Raw genomic sequence first — 15,583 nt, forward strand, 5'->3', positions numbered from 1 at the left:
GAGAGTGTTGTTTCCTACAAATGTACACACTTATATTCTCATTTCATTCAATTATATCTTGTTATCTAGTCTTCATAGCATTTTAGAGAGAATATGCTCACCATCAGAGCAAATTTGGTTACAATGTATGACCCATTTGCCTCGTTTTCAATGTGTCGTGTGGCCTTAGAGAGCCCTCTAAAAATTGGGCCTTTGGCATGCACATTGCAATCAAATGTACTCTGATGGGTGATCAAACTTTGCAAGTGTATATGAAGTCCATATATCCACACTTGCAAAGTTTGGTTAACCATCAACACATTTGGTTGCAATGTGTAACCCATTTACCCGGTTTTCAATGTGTCGTGGCCTTAGAGAGCCCCCTCGAAATTGAACCTTTGGCCTGCCCATTGCAACTAAATGTGCTCTAATGGGATGACCAAACTTTGCAACAAGTGTGTAGTATATGGGGTTCACATATACACACTTTGCAACAAGTGTGTAGTATATGGGGTTCACATATACACACTTGGAAAGTTTGCTCACCCATCAAAGCATATTTAGTTGCGATGTATGTGCCAGTGTATATTTAGATACCACTCTCACTCTTGAATAGTTCGGTCATAATTGGAGGACATTTGGTTACAATGTGTAAGCCAAAAGGCCCAATTTCGAGGGATCTCTCTAAGGCCAACAACCATGGAGACGGCATGTACATTGTAACTAAATATGCTCCGATGGGCGAGAACAAGCTTTACAAGTGTGTATATATGTGAACCACCCACCCTCACACTCGCAAAGTTTGGTCACCCCACCACAGTGCATTTGGTTGTAATGTGTGAGCCAAAAGCCCAATTTTAAGGAGGCTCTCCACCACGACACATTGAAAACCAAGTGTGTAGCACATTGCAATGAAATGTGCTCCAATGGTAATCAAACTTTATGAGTGTGTATATGTGGACACCACCCTCACTTTTACAAAGTTCAATCATCATCAGAGGACATTTGGTTGCAATGTGTAGGCCAAAGCCCCAATTTTGAGGAGACTCTCTAAGACCCACGACACATTGAAAACTAAGTGTATGGCATGCACATTGCAACCAAATGTGGATGGTCACCAAACTTTGCAAGTATGTATATCGATCTCACCCTCACTCTTGTAAAGTTTTATCACCATCGCAACACATTTTGTTGTAATGTGATTGCGAGATGCTTAGTTTTTAAGTGTATATATGTGGATTCCATCCTCACTCTTGCAAAGTTTGGTCACCATTGAAGCACATTTGGTTGTAATGTGTAGGTCAAAGGCCCAATTTTGAAGTTACTATCTAAGGCCACGACACATTGAAAATGGCATGCATATCCAGACTTTGCAAGTGTGTATATGTGGACCCAATCCCCTCACTCTTGCAAAGTTTGATCACCATTGGAGCACATTTGGTTTTACAATGTGCACGCCAAAGACCCAATTTCGAAGACCACATGACACATTGAAAACTAAATGTCTGGCATGCACATTACAACCAAATATACTCCGATTGATGACCAAACTTTATAACTGTGTATAAGCGGACCCCACCCTCACTCTTGTAAAGCTTGGCCATCGGTTGCAATGTGCAGGCCAAAGACCCAACTTCGAGGAGGCTCTCTAAGATCATGACACATTGAAAACTAAGTGTCTAGAATGCAAATTTAATAGAAAATAATCATTTTGAAAAATGAAGTAGTCAAATCTATAAGTATAGACAATTTGCAAATTTAATAAAAAAGAATCCTTTTGAAAAATGAAGTTTTGAGTTTAAAGATTTGTCCAAACAAAAGTGTTTTATGCATGTGTGTTTATGTCCTATGAAGGCAACTTACATCCAACAAAGATCAGTAAAACTCTATTAGATGCAACAGCGTTCAATTTTTAAATAACAAGTATTACATGGTTTCTTTCACATCATGTACTATATGAGCTGATGTACAACTAAAATGTGTTGTACTTTGCAATGTTTGAAAAGTTTAAAATGGTGTTAATGTTATTTCCCCTTAAGTAGATAGTAGTCCTTAATGTAGTCGCAATTTGGTACCTAGGCTTGGTCTTGTGGTTGCAAGGTAGCCACAAATTCCAATGGGGCCTGTGGGTATTTGAATTTGGAACCTTCCCTCCCAGAGTCGCAACCAACATATTCATTTACAAGGTCTCCAAGAAAATCAAGCCTCGAAGCAATTAGTTTACAAGTGTCACCAAAGGTTTCCCAAAAAAATGGACCTTAAGATTGGCAACAAGAAGTTGTCCCATAGCCATTCTAGTTTTTGTAATTGCACTTCCAATATGTGGAGAAAGCACAACATTATCCATACTCAACAGCTCCGTGGGAATCCTTGACTCGGTTTCAAAGACATCAAGTGTAACAGTGTTAACCTATGACGGACATTGAGACGTACTACGTTTTACATCATGTAATTAATTTAAGTATTCTGAGTCATGGGCCGGGCTTGTCGGCACCACATGTAGGATAAAGGGATTGGGTGATCGGCCGATGAGAGGCGCACCTTGAATATTAGCAGGATAAGGGTTAGGATCGGCCGGCCATGTGTGGGCGCCCATGTGTGAACGGCTAGGTTTCATATAAGAGTCAAATGTAACCCTAAAACCCTCATTCTCAATGTGTTGAATACCAAGTGTGCTCTTGCCTTATCTTCTCGGTCCCCTTCTCCTGCTGCGTGTGTGTAAGAGAGAGAGAGAGAGAGAGAGAGAGAGAGAGAGAGAGCGATCGAGCACTGTGTGGCGGCACGGCGGTGGCGAGGCAATAGAGCGGCCACGGCGACTCCTCCTCCACTGCGACACGAGAATCCTTCACGACGGCGATTTGAGCAGTGAGTGACACACCTTTGCTTTCTGTTTGAGCTTGCTAGTTTCTGGTTGTATGCTTGCAGCCATTCGTGGCTCGCATACAGTGTTCGGCAAGTCCCCAGCTCCGACTCGTGCCGTAAAAGCGCACATTTTTGGCGTCGCTGCCCGGGAAATGCCCTGCATCAAGCTCCAATTTGCAGCTCGGGCTTCTGCGTGAAGTGAAATTTAACACTGCAGGAAAGGAATAGAGAGGTGTGATGTGTGTACAGTGTTGACATTTTCATTTTCAGCAATTTGTTTTCTGTAAATCTGGTTCGTAGTCCATTTTTTTGCAAATTGTTTTCTATAAATCTGGTTCGTAGCAATTTTTTTCTGTAGATCTATTCCACCCGGCTGTAGCTCTGTCCTGCGCTGTGTGCAGAGTGTGTGTGTTTTATTTCCTATGCTGTGTGTGTGCGTGAAAACGAAGCGCTGTGCGCGAGTAGCAAGGCGCTGTGGCGGCCAACCCTAACCCTAATCCCCAAAAACACACAAAAAAAATAAAAAAATAAAAAAATAAAGAAAAGAAAGAAAAGAAAGGGAAACTGAAACCCGCGTGGAGCGGAAAGAGAAATTTTTTATTTGGAAGAAAATTTTGAAAAGAAAAAACCCCCAATTGACCCTGGCCTCGAAAATTTTGAAAAGAAAAAACCCCCAATTGACCCCGGCAAAAAACCCCCAATTGACCCCAGCCTCAGTCTCAGTCTTTTGATATATATATATATATATAGGAGAGTGAGCCTCCATAGCTTTCTTTCAAGTGAGAGCTTAAGGGAAGTGGAGCTCTATATGTAGCCCACCCACCAAGGAGTGGAGTGAGCATGTGGGATAAAGCCTTCACCCTTCCCCCACAAGCAAATAGGCTGTTCTGAGGACCACAAGAGCTCCGAATAGGCGAACACTGTGTGCTGTAAAGCACGCTAGGATCCTTTAAATGATACGCTCGTCTCGAGCTATCACACGCCCTAGTCCAGGTTTGACCATAAGTAAGGGGGTTAAAAACAATATAAAAACAAGTAAAAACGGGGTACGAAACACCTAAGAAACCACTTGTGTGGGCTTCAAGGGTAGTTACCAACGCCCGTAAGGTACCCACGTCACATGCATCTACGCTATGGTCGGGTGCTAGAGTCTGAGCCACTAGAAAGTGTTTCAGTTTACGCAGGCTCACACCATCCCTCCATGTTAGCATCTTGGCCTTCAGCTGGAACCCAAGGAAGTGCAACCCAAGATCCACGAATAGCGGCTAGTGACTCAGAAGCCATGGAAGGGCACCCTACCAAGAACCCTAAGGAGGCAAGCCAAAACATGCCAGGTTGGGTCCCACAACCCGGATCTAGCATGTTTAGTCGTCTAATAGAGACCTTTAGTAGAGCTACATGCTCTGAACATGCGACAAGCGAAGTAAACGAAGGAGGGGTAGTAGATTCGCCATTCACATCTCATGTAGACCCTACCCTCCCAAAAAGTGTCCATGTGGATATTCTACCCACTTTGTTTAATGACAGCGCTACTGAGCTACCACCTTCTGACGCGCTTCCTAAAGTAGAGGTCCCTAGAAGTCAATCCATAAGAAGTGACATTGCGTCCACTTCAAGAGAACCGTTTGGCACTCCAAGTCTAGATGGGATATTTCTCAATGAAAATTGGGAATATGATCTACACACGGAGACTCTGACTGACCTATACATGGGTTACACATGCCATGTAGGTTGGTTAGAAGTCATACGATCTACATCTAGTGCCACTAATCTAGAGGAGCAACAACAAATGATATGTGAGGTTATTCATAGAATTATCCAATTCGAGAGGCAAAATAGGCGAGTGAACCTAGTTTCCACTGGCCCTATGAAATTTTTGGATACGGGCAAGGCCAAACAACCAACCCTGTCACGATTGGAGACTCCCTCCGTGAGTCCCATAGACCCTTCGTATGTTGTTTCGCCTGGAGTCTCAATGCAGGTTGAGCCCACGAACAGTAACTTTAGCTTTCCAACCTTGGCTCAACTTTCCATTAGGGAATCCACAATGCCTACTCCGATGATGAGCATGATAAAAAGCGCACCTGCTGTTACCACTGTAGTTAGTACGACACCGCTACCTAGTGGAACAGTACCTACAACAGTGCGTGCCAGTACCTATCGACCATATGTACCTATCGCTACTCATGCTCATGTAGCTCCTATGCCTCATAGTATGCCAATGGCGTATGCTCCACGATCGCCTTATCACAACCCTTATCCAAGAGGAGCCAGGCCTAGTCACATATCATATCCTACGTCAGCTGTATACATACCAAGACAAACGCCAACTCCTATCAACCAGGCTATCCCAGAAGTGCCTCCACCAGCTATGCCTGCTCACCTAGGTGATCTTGCAGCGTTTGCTCAGACGATCGGACGATCTATTGCGGAAAACATGCGGGGCATGCCTGAGAGAGAACCTAGAAGCAAGGCGGTACAAGTGGCCAAGCTCACTTAGAACTTCAGTGGGGTAACGAAGATGTTAGGAAGCACATTGAAGTTTTTGAACACGTGTGTGATTCCTTGGAAGAGCACAATGAGCTACATAAGTGTAAAGCCTTAGGCTTAACCTTAAGTGGAAAAGCCGGAGATTGGTATATCGAACTTTAAGGGTTGAAGAGTGTACTCACTATCCCACTCTCAAGAGATTGTTCTTGAAAGAATACATACGTGAAGGTGTGCTTTGAGGAGTAGCATCTCAACTCCAAAAAGCTGAACGCGAGGAAGGGGAGTCAGTGAGAGACTTTATTAGTCGATTAAAGCATCTAAATTCTCGCTGTGCTCCCGATGAGCGCTTCAATAACAACCAACTGCTCAATAGATTCATCCAAGGATTGCACCACGAGGACATAGACAATGGCCTAGTAATTAGAGGTCTTACGACGCGGGAAGCAGTCACTGCCAATGCAATCCAATTAGAAGACAACTTGATGATTGTAGACAAAAAAGGTGTCTTCGGAGACAAAATCCGTTAGTTCGCAAGTATCTGGGCACGAGCCAATGATGGTAAAACCTATTGCCAAGGAGCCCAAGATATCCGAAATGTCTGTGACCGACCTTACTAAGGCTCTCCAAGAATACTTTAGGGGTAATCGAGCTCCTCAAAATAGCCATATGTACCCAACAAGAGAGCAACAATGGTGTTCTGTTTGCTTAGGACCACATAGCACGAGTGAATGTCCCACATTCAGAGTCAAATTCAATGGGAATTGTAATGCATGTGGTAAGTATGGCCATCAATCTAAGGATTGGCTAGTACTTAAGCGTATGTTGGCAAATCAGGCACCACTAGCCTGGTCAAACACACCTCAAGTACCCGCGCTGATGCCTGCACCACCTGTCGAGCAACCGTCTCACAGCACATAGTTCCAAGGAACCCGAATGTAGTCCAGTCTATGCCGTTACCAGTGCTAGGACCACAACCTCCACATCCAAGGATTACCCCTATAAACCAGATGGATTGTGAGTCACATAGTGCGTGTGGGGATTATGAAGAGGAGATAGACCCCACTGTTTTATATGGGATTGATACGTTTGAAATGACTCCCCCAGTACTACATGGAGGATCATTTCGGGCAAGTCAAGCCTGTATATCAGGCGGTTGCTCTCGCCATCCACAAGGGGGCAAAACCTTAATAACTTGGCGAGGAGACCACCTCTTCAATGCTACAATTGTGGTGGACCGCATCGTGTAGTGGAGTGCATGTAGCGGAGTGCCATAATAGGCTACAGAAGATCGCTACTCAAATGCAACCAAACCAAGGGAGCACATCGAGAATGCCAGTACTTACATGTAATCGTTGTGGCATAGATCATTTGATTGCTCAATGTCCACATAATCCTAGTGCACCCAAGATTATGCCATTGAATTTGGTTGAGGTCACCAACCAGGCATGAGGAACCACACATGTTGTACCCGCGAATGTAGTTACACGGTCAATGCTTCAAAATCAAAACTACATTCTCGACGAAGAGAGGGATACTGCATCAATTGCTTGAGCAAAGAAAAAGAAAACGCGGCGGAAGAGATCACTTAATGCCACGAGCTCCAAGCCTAGTTCAAAGACTAATATAGGAATAGGAGACGACCCCGTGTATATGAATGATCCTGAAGATGATTCTGATTCAATAGAAACCATGGGGACCAAAGCCACTACTTTAAGGGAGGAACCCACTCGGGAGCTCAATGAAGGAGAATCAAGCGAATACATAAATCAGGGGAAACAAAAGGAAACTCCCCCGGCCCCACAACCAAGTCAGCTAATGCCCTCTCAGACACCCAAACGGATTGAGACTCCCCCCAAGACAAGCCACGTGGGCCAAAAACCCTCAAGAAAAAGATTGGAACTTACCCAAACCTAGTTGAGGAGATTGAGCAAGTGCAACACTTAAGGGGTTTGGTGGAAGAAACACAAAGAGAACTGGAGCCAGCAGACCCTAGAAGAATTAAAATTCCAGACACAGTGTTTCCCACGCAAGTTCAGCCTCACAGGAGCCATAAACCATTAGCTATACCTAGTATCATTCGGGAAGAAAAGTGAGGATAGGACATCAGGAAGCTGGAAAGAATGTTTAGTGAGGGAATGCCTGACCCCATCGAAGAGGAAGTGATTCCATCTTCACCAGTCCCTAGTTAAGGGACTGGTGAAGAACACCCTTCTTGCTGGAAAGAATGTTTAGTGAGGGAATGCCTAACCCCATTGAAGAGGAAGTGATTCCATCTTCACCAGTCCCTAGTCAAGGGGCAATATCTCAAAAAGTACCGTTGAATGTGTCCAAGCTAATGGATTTCATGTCCTCTGAAATCAGAACTACGATCATATCCAAGTTATATGGAGATCCTAAGCTATTCTTAGCTCTTCGGGCATTTCTCAATGGAGAACTAAAGGCGGGGTTACCACAATTTGCAAATATGGAGACCCGACATGCTTCAAGATGAAGGGGAACATTGGGATCTACAACCCAACCTAAATGAAGACTCGGTCGTTGAAATACCTGTTAACAAGTTGGGACAGTACTTTGAAGGTGATGAATCTAATGCAACCCTCCCCATTACTACCAAGGGATTAACTCTAAAGGGAATCCTTGATGGTGGTGCTAGAGTGAGCATTGTGACTAAAAACTGTTGGGAATCTATGGGAAGACCTCACCTCGAAGTCACAAACATAGTGGTTAAGATGGCAAACGGAACTATTGCTAAACCTATTGGAATGTTAAGGGACCTTAAGATCAAGGTTCTGGGATACAAGGTAAAACATACCTTCATCGTAATGGATTTCTCTAAACATCCTATGTCATATCAAATGATCTTAGGACGTCCTTTCATGAGGGAAGCACAAATGGTGCATAACTGGTCGAAAAACCATGTCTACCTACAATTCCAGGACTCTGTCATTCGAGTTGATCTCTTGAGAACAGTCGCGCGCATCCTTTAGGAAGCAAGGTTATCATCGATAATCGATCGGATACCACTATTCACTCAGCCCCATTAAAGTATTGCTATACATGCAAAAAAGAGACTGATGATGGGAAAGATTCTCCTTATATGGTGTCCTACCGGGTATGACTGAGTCGGATAACGTGGATTGGGTACACCTAGCGGCAACCATAGACACATGGGGAAATAGAGGCACAAGTTGGGTAATGCCTGAGGGGCAAGATATGCCACCGTTAGTGCCAATAAACATGATAGGTGTTATGCACTTGACTCCTGATGGCAAGAAAGTGGCAAACTCCCTTGACACTGACAGTAGCAAAGACTCTGACCAATGCAACTCTGAGTCTTCTGAATCTCAAGAAGAAACTGACTCTGAGCCTGATGGGGAGGATGAATCAAATATTCACCCAAGTGTGGAAGCAAGGTGCTCAAGGCCTAGGACGGTGACCTCCTGCAGTTCATCCGAAAGTGAGGGGGACACAAGTGAAGATCGATCAAGTGAGTCCGAATCTGATAGAAACAAAAATCAAAAACTTGGTAAGAAGAAAACGAGACATAAGCGACAACACTATCAAGCTAATGTACGAACTCCAATAAACAAAGAGAGATCCACTGCAGAATGGCTTAGTTATGTAGGAGCTATTGACGCTCATCGGAAGTTAGCGGATAATTGGGGACAATGCCTCCAAAGTGTCATGTGGTGTATTCTGCAACCTCATGACGTCACCCAATTAGAAATCGAAGAGAAACCGAAACTAAGTCGTACTGCGAGAAGGCGGCAAAACCAAGAGTTAGCTCAGCAACAAAAGGATGCGGAATTAAAAGAAAAAAACCTGGCACAACAGGAACTGGTAGACTTACACCCCGCACACCGGAGCATTTCAAATCATTTACCACAGGGGAACGTAAAGTCGTCTATACAAAAGCCCAATGAACGCCTACTAATGGAAGTAGCGGTGTCTACGATGGCCCTGCGATAGTTAAGGAGATAGAACTAGCATATCCAGGTGAGGAGTCTAACCCAGTTTTTATTGCTCAAGACCTCACCCAGACGGAGGAAGCGACACTCAAGAAGCTTCCTAAGGAATTCAAAGACATATTTGCTTGGACATATCATGATATGAAGGGTGTTCCACCCTCTATGGTGCAACACACGATTCCAATGATTAGCACTGTTAAACTAGTCCAGCAACGTCCCTACCCAATGAATCCTAAGTACGTAAAGATTGTACAAGAGGAAATTGAAAATCTTGTAAAATGTGGATTCATATACCCTATTGAGCACTCAGAATGGGTTTCTCTGATAGTCATCGTACCAAAGAAGAATGGGAAACTCAGAGTGTGCGTTGATCTCAAAAAGGTTAATGCAGCCACCTGAAGGGATCATTACCCCTTGCCGTATTCTGAACATGTGCTTGAAAGAGTTGCAGGCAAGGAGGCATATAGCTTTTTAGATGGGTACTCTGGTTACAATCAGATCACAATTGCAGTAGAGGACCAAGCTAAAACATCATTTATCACGGAGTTTGGAGTGTTTGCCTTTCGCGTCATGGCTTTTGGCTTGACCAATGCACCTGCAACATTTCAACGATTGATAAACATAGCCTTTAAGGAATATCTAAGGGACTTTTGTGAAGCTTTCTTATATGATCTTTGTGTTCATTCCTCTTGGGGACGAGCACTTGATGTGTTTACGAAAAATATTTGAAAGGTGTAGATTATATCGCATCTCATTGAATCCTTTTCAAATGCCAATTCTGGGTTAAACACGGAGTTATCTTAGGGCATATAGTATCCAAAAATGGGATTTCCACCGACGAGAGTAAAATCAAGGTCATTCTGGAATTGCCCCCACCCACCAACTATAAGGGAGTCCAACGCTTTATGGGCCACGTTGGTTATTATCGAAGGTTTATCCTATTCTTCACGGAGCTAGCTCGACCGTTGTATAAGCTTCTCATCGAGTTTATTTGGACCGAAGATTGTGACCGTGCGTATGAGCTATTAAAGAAGGCCTTGGGCAAGTGCTCCAATCTTACGAATGCCTAACTAGGATTTAATCTTCCATGTGCATATTGATGCATCAAACTTTGCTATTGTGTGTGTGTTAACTCAACCTGGAGAACACAAACTAGACTACCCCATTAGCTTTGCCAGTCGCGCCAGTTGAGCCGTGCTGAGATGAACTACACCACTACGGAGCGAGAAGGGTTGGCAATGATATATGCAGTAAGGAAATTTTGTTATTACCTCCTTGCCACCAAGTTTGTTTTCTATGTGGATCATCAAGCATTGTTGTATCTGCTGGTAAACAAACCATGCTCCACAGGAAGAATCACACGATGGCTATTGATTCTTCTTGAGTTTGATTTCACTGTTGTTGTGAGACCTGGCAAAAAACATGTCATGGCTGATCATTTGTCTCGCATACCTAATGGTGAGGCTCCTATGGGAGTTGATGATGACTTACCTGACACTTCCCTACTCATGGTGGAGACAATGCCTGAATGGAGTGAGAAGATTGTTAACTTTTTGGTTAATGGCTTTCCACCCAAGGAGCTTCGTAAAGATCTAGCGCGAAAGCTGATCAAGGAATGCGAACCCTATTGCCTGATAGCCAGGACTCTTTATAAAAGAGGAAAGGATGACGTTCTTAGGCGTTGTGCCCGAGAGGATGAGTATCTATACATTTTGCAAGAGGCACATATGGGCATAGCCAGTGGTCACTTCTCAGGAGACTTAACTGTGTGAAAGATCTTACAATCAGGGTATTGGTGGCCCACTATGTTCCAAGATGCATCACTTTTTGTAAAGGGTCGCGATGAATGCCAACGATACAAGAAACCCCAGCAGAAAGATCAGATGCCCCTACACCCAATTAAAGTAAACCAACCATTTGAAAAGTGAGGTTTAGACTTTGTAGGTCTAATTAGTCCAGCGGCCCGCAACACACAATCTCGCTATATTATTGTGGCCACTGACTATATGACCAAATGGGCTGAAGCGAAAGCGACACGTAAGGTAGATGCAAGGACAACAGCCAAGTTCCTCTTTGAAAATATAATCACATGCTTCGGTTGTCCTTTTGAACTTGTGAGCGACAATGGTACGCATTTTATAAATGATGTGATTAAGGAGCTCACAACAAATTTCATGATATCCCATCATAAATCTATCCCTCATGAGAGTACCAACAAGACCTTAATCTCTGTTTTGACAAAAACAGTTGAAGCTCATCGCACAGATTGGGATCTAAAGCTTACGCCTATCGTACTGTGTACAAAGTGGCTATTAACTGCACACCATTCAAGATGGTATACGGCCAAGAAGCAGTCATGCCATGGGAATTCGTCATTCCTAGTCTTCGTGTTGCTACTCAAGAGGGTTGGGATGGTAATCCCTTAGTAGAGCGTCATGCCATGGGAATTCGTCATTCCTAGTCTTCGTGTTGCTACTGAAGAGGGTTGGGATGGTAATCCCTTAGTAGAGCGTCTGTATATCCTTGAGTGGCTAAATGAAGAAAGACAATTGGCTGTGTACGATGCCCTTGTGGAGAAGGATAGAAGGAAAAAATGGTTTGATCGCCACCTGAAAGACAAGGACATCAAGGTTGGGGATAAAGTCCTGACTTTATATGGCTTGTGGTGTCAACTTGAAAAACCACCTTTATCCAAGAGTGCTATCCAAGTTAAAGGTATCAACAAGAAGAAAACCCCTGTCTCAGGAATTCTGAACACTCCGGTTGCCTATGACAAGGGGACCATAATTCAAAGCTTTTTGGTTATGCCTACTGGTACCATGGAGGGAACCGTAAACTTAGGGCACAAATGGATGTTAGCCACCAAGTGCAATATTCATTGGGCAACCAGGCGAGTTACAACGCAAGAACCCGCTCTCGGTCTCACCGCTCAAAATTTCGCACCTAGATAACGAAAAATCACAAAGTCAAGTGGCAAAACCATCTTTGATTGTTTGCCACCCCTCTAACGCTTCAATGCCAAGAGTGGAAACAGGCAGTGTGGTCTCCAAGGCTCCGCTTACTATGCCAAAGAGTACATACAAATGGGTCCCAAAAGCTTCGTTTAACAGCTAGCCCCCTACTCAATCTCGTTCAGACAAGAAGCCTCGTAGAAGGAAAGCAGCTACCTGCTCGAGAAAGCCGCCCGAGAAAGGGCAATGTAACATCACGATGGATTCCTAAAAAATTATTAGTAGCCCAAGGATACTACGAAGGGAATGACCAGATTTGGGTCCCTAAGCATAAGCTGAATCCCTCTACATCACCTGTAAAACCTTGCAAACCAAATGTTGCCACCCCAACGACAATTAAAGACCGTGGTAAGGGAAAGGTAACAGAGTGCTCCGCACCACTTCTTCCAGAGCTAGTTTGGATTCCCAAACGATATCGATCAATACCACCTAGCTTTGGAAGGGGGGAGCCACATGAAGCTTCTAGCTCCTCATGCTAGGCACACGTTGATATAGAAGTTTCTTCATGCTCTACACCTACTCTTGTCAACACCCAACAAGAGACCGATGAGTCTACATCTCCCCTTGTAAAGGTATTGTCGGAGACCATTTCCTCCATTCGTTCATGGGAGCATACACTACCATCTCTGCAATTTGATGTGGCCACAAGGGTCATAAAAAGCTATCTGCCCACATCACCACCTATGACCCACTGGACAAATTGGTTCCAAGAGGCTGCAACATCATTGCAGAAAATATGGTCTACCCAAGCAAAGGGGGAGCATGTACTCACGCTCGACATTCCATTGCTTCCTCCTTAACCTTCTTCCCTGACCATGTAATTGCCAAATTCAAGGGGATGTATATATATAGCTTCATACACAAAAAAGAAAAGAAAAGAAAAACAAAAAATAGTAAAAAGAGCAAGAGCACATTAAGAGGAGAAATATCCGTATACAATCAGGAACTAGATTGACCTGTCATAAACCTATTGATGTTATATCTGTGTTTACAGATATGGCAGATGCACCACACACTTCATCCACTTCCACCTTTGGTGAGAGGTATCATCTGTACCTTTCTCAGATATTTCACATGTGCTATCCTATAATTAAAACCGAATTGGATCATATAGATGTACTAGCCAGAGAGGAAAATGTTGAGGAATTAGAATGGCTAATTCGCCTATTGACCATGATTAACCCCTACTCCATAGAGGACATATCCCCGATAGCCCAAGACTTTCCTTTTCCACAAGATGACTATCCTCGCATGGTTACATTCTTGATGAGTTTATGTGGATGGAAAAACGAAAAAGATATATCTGACGACGATGAATGGACGGATGAAACTCATGGCACTACCAAGGCTAACTTTATTTATTTGGATGATGCAGATAGAGGCTTAGCCCTAGGGCTAGAGCCAAGACTCTACAACATCCTCTTACCATATCCTCAGTAGTAGTGTAATGACTAGTAGGTAGGTTAGTGTTTTCAAGTTTTTTCTAGTTTGGAGTCCTTAAACGAGTCTTTAATTTTTCACACTGATGTGCCTCTCGAGGTATAGTGCTTGTTAGTTGATTGTACAGGTTGAAAAGTTTGAGGTGGGTTCGCTTTCAAGTCCTGAGACAGCCGCAACATTCATACATAAATATCTCATCAAATTGCGGGCATTTCTCATCGAATCAAGGAGATCTCCAAAATACAGGTGTAATTCTTCCATGCCCGCTCTCTTTTGTTTTTACTGTTCAATTAATTGCATGAATTATAATGCTAACCACATGGAACTTGTAAAGGCACTACTTAGTTTTTGAAGTTGCCTGACGTGCTAGTGCGAATCATTAATGAGTTTAACCTTATTGGATATATTCTTGAGAATGCATGGTCTTTAGTTAACCTAGGAATATGGTTGTCTTAAGTCTAGGATTATAACCATCTTAATGTTTGAACGACCTGGCTGTGTGTGTGTTGACCTCTAGGACATAGCTTTTATCCCTTTGTCGAAAGGATGTAAGAACACATTCTAATTCAGGAGCGAAGATCAAAAGAAATAAATTTTAAAAAAAAGCCTACAATGAATGGCAATGCAAGTCTATTATGTGCTCTAATGTTGGCCTATCGCCTTATTGACACTTTAGGCGAGGAGTATTCTACTCCAGACCGATGCCCTGGGTTGGTAGGGGGTAGCCTTGCCTAAGGTGAACTAATAGATTCCTGGAGAATGACTTGTGTTAAACATGGTACCAGGATCGATGTTAGTTTTGCCTTAGGGAGGTCACCATTGTGTGTAAAAATGTCACGTGCATAAAGAAATAAAGGTAAAAGGCTCCTGTTAAATTGCTATGCTAGCTCATTCATGTGACCCCTTAAACTAAGTTCTCATGGCAACATCCATTGTGGTCTAACATGCTTGAATTTATTACACTCTATATCTTTTGAATTCCGGCATACTTTCACTCTACTTCCTCATTTTGCAAGACAGGCTCCCACAACAAACCCTATCAGGCTTACCATACCATAGATTCCGAGGAGACGGAATCTACATCAAGAAAGGGGGCATGTTAACCTATGTGACGGACATTGAGACGTACTACGTTTTACGTCATGTAATTAATTTAAGTATTCTGAGTCATGGGCCGGGCTTGTCGGCACCAAATGTAAAGGATAAAAGGATTGGGTGATCACCGATGAGAGGCGCACCTTGAATATCAGCAAGATAAGGGTTAGGATCGGCCGGCAATGTGTGGGCGCCCATGTGTGAATGGCTAGGTTTCATATAAGAGTCAAATGTAACCCTAAAACCCTCATTCTCAATGTGTTGAATACAAAGTGTGCTCTTGCCTTATCTTCTCGGTCCCCTTCTCCTGCATGTGTGTAAGAGAGAGAGAGAGAGAGAGAGAGAGAGAGAGATCGATTGAGCACTGTGTGGCGGCACGGCGGTGGCGAGGCGGTAGAGCGGCGATGGCGGCTCCTTCTTTACTGCGACGTGAGAATCCTTCACGACGATGGTTTGAGCGGTGAGTGACACACCTTTGCTTTCTGTTTGAGCTTGCTAGTTTCTGGTTGTATGCTTGCAGCCATTCGTGGCTCGCATACGGTGTTCGGCAAGTCCCCAGCTCCAACTCGTGCGGTAAAAGCGCACAAACAGATCCTAGACGGCCTTTTTTTAGAGCTGCCAATAAGTTCCACTTCATTTACTACCTCTCCACGGGCTACATTCACCAAAGTGCCTTGTGGTCCTAATGCATCTAGGACTCTCTTGTCAATTAAGTGCCTCGTTTCATTTGTTAAAGCA

Source organism: Cibotium barometz, chromosome 28 (genome assembly GCF_041138505.1).
Source record: "Cibotium barometz isolate CiBa-2024 chromosome 28, ASM4113850v1, whole genome shotgun sequence".
NCBI classification, from domain to species: Eukaryota; Viridiplantae; Streptophyta; class Polypodiopsida; order Cyatheales; family Cibotiaceae; genus Cibotium; species Cibotium barometz.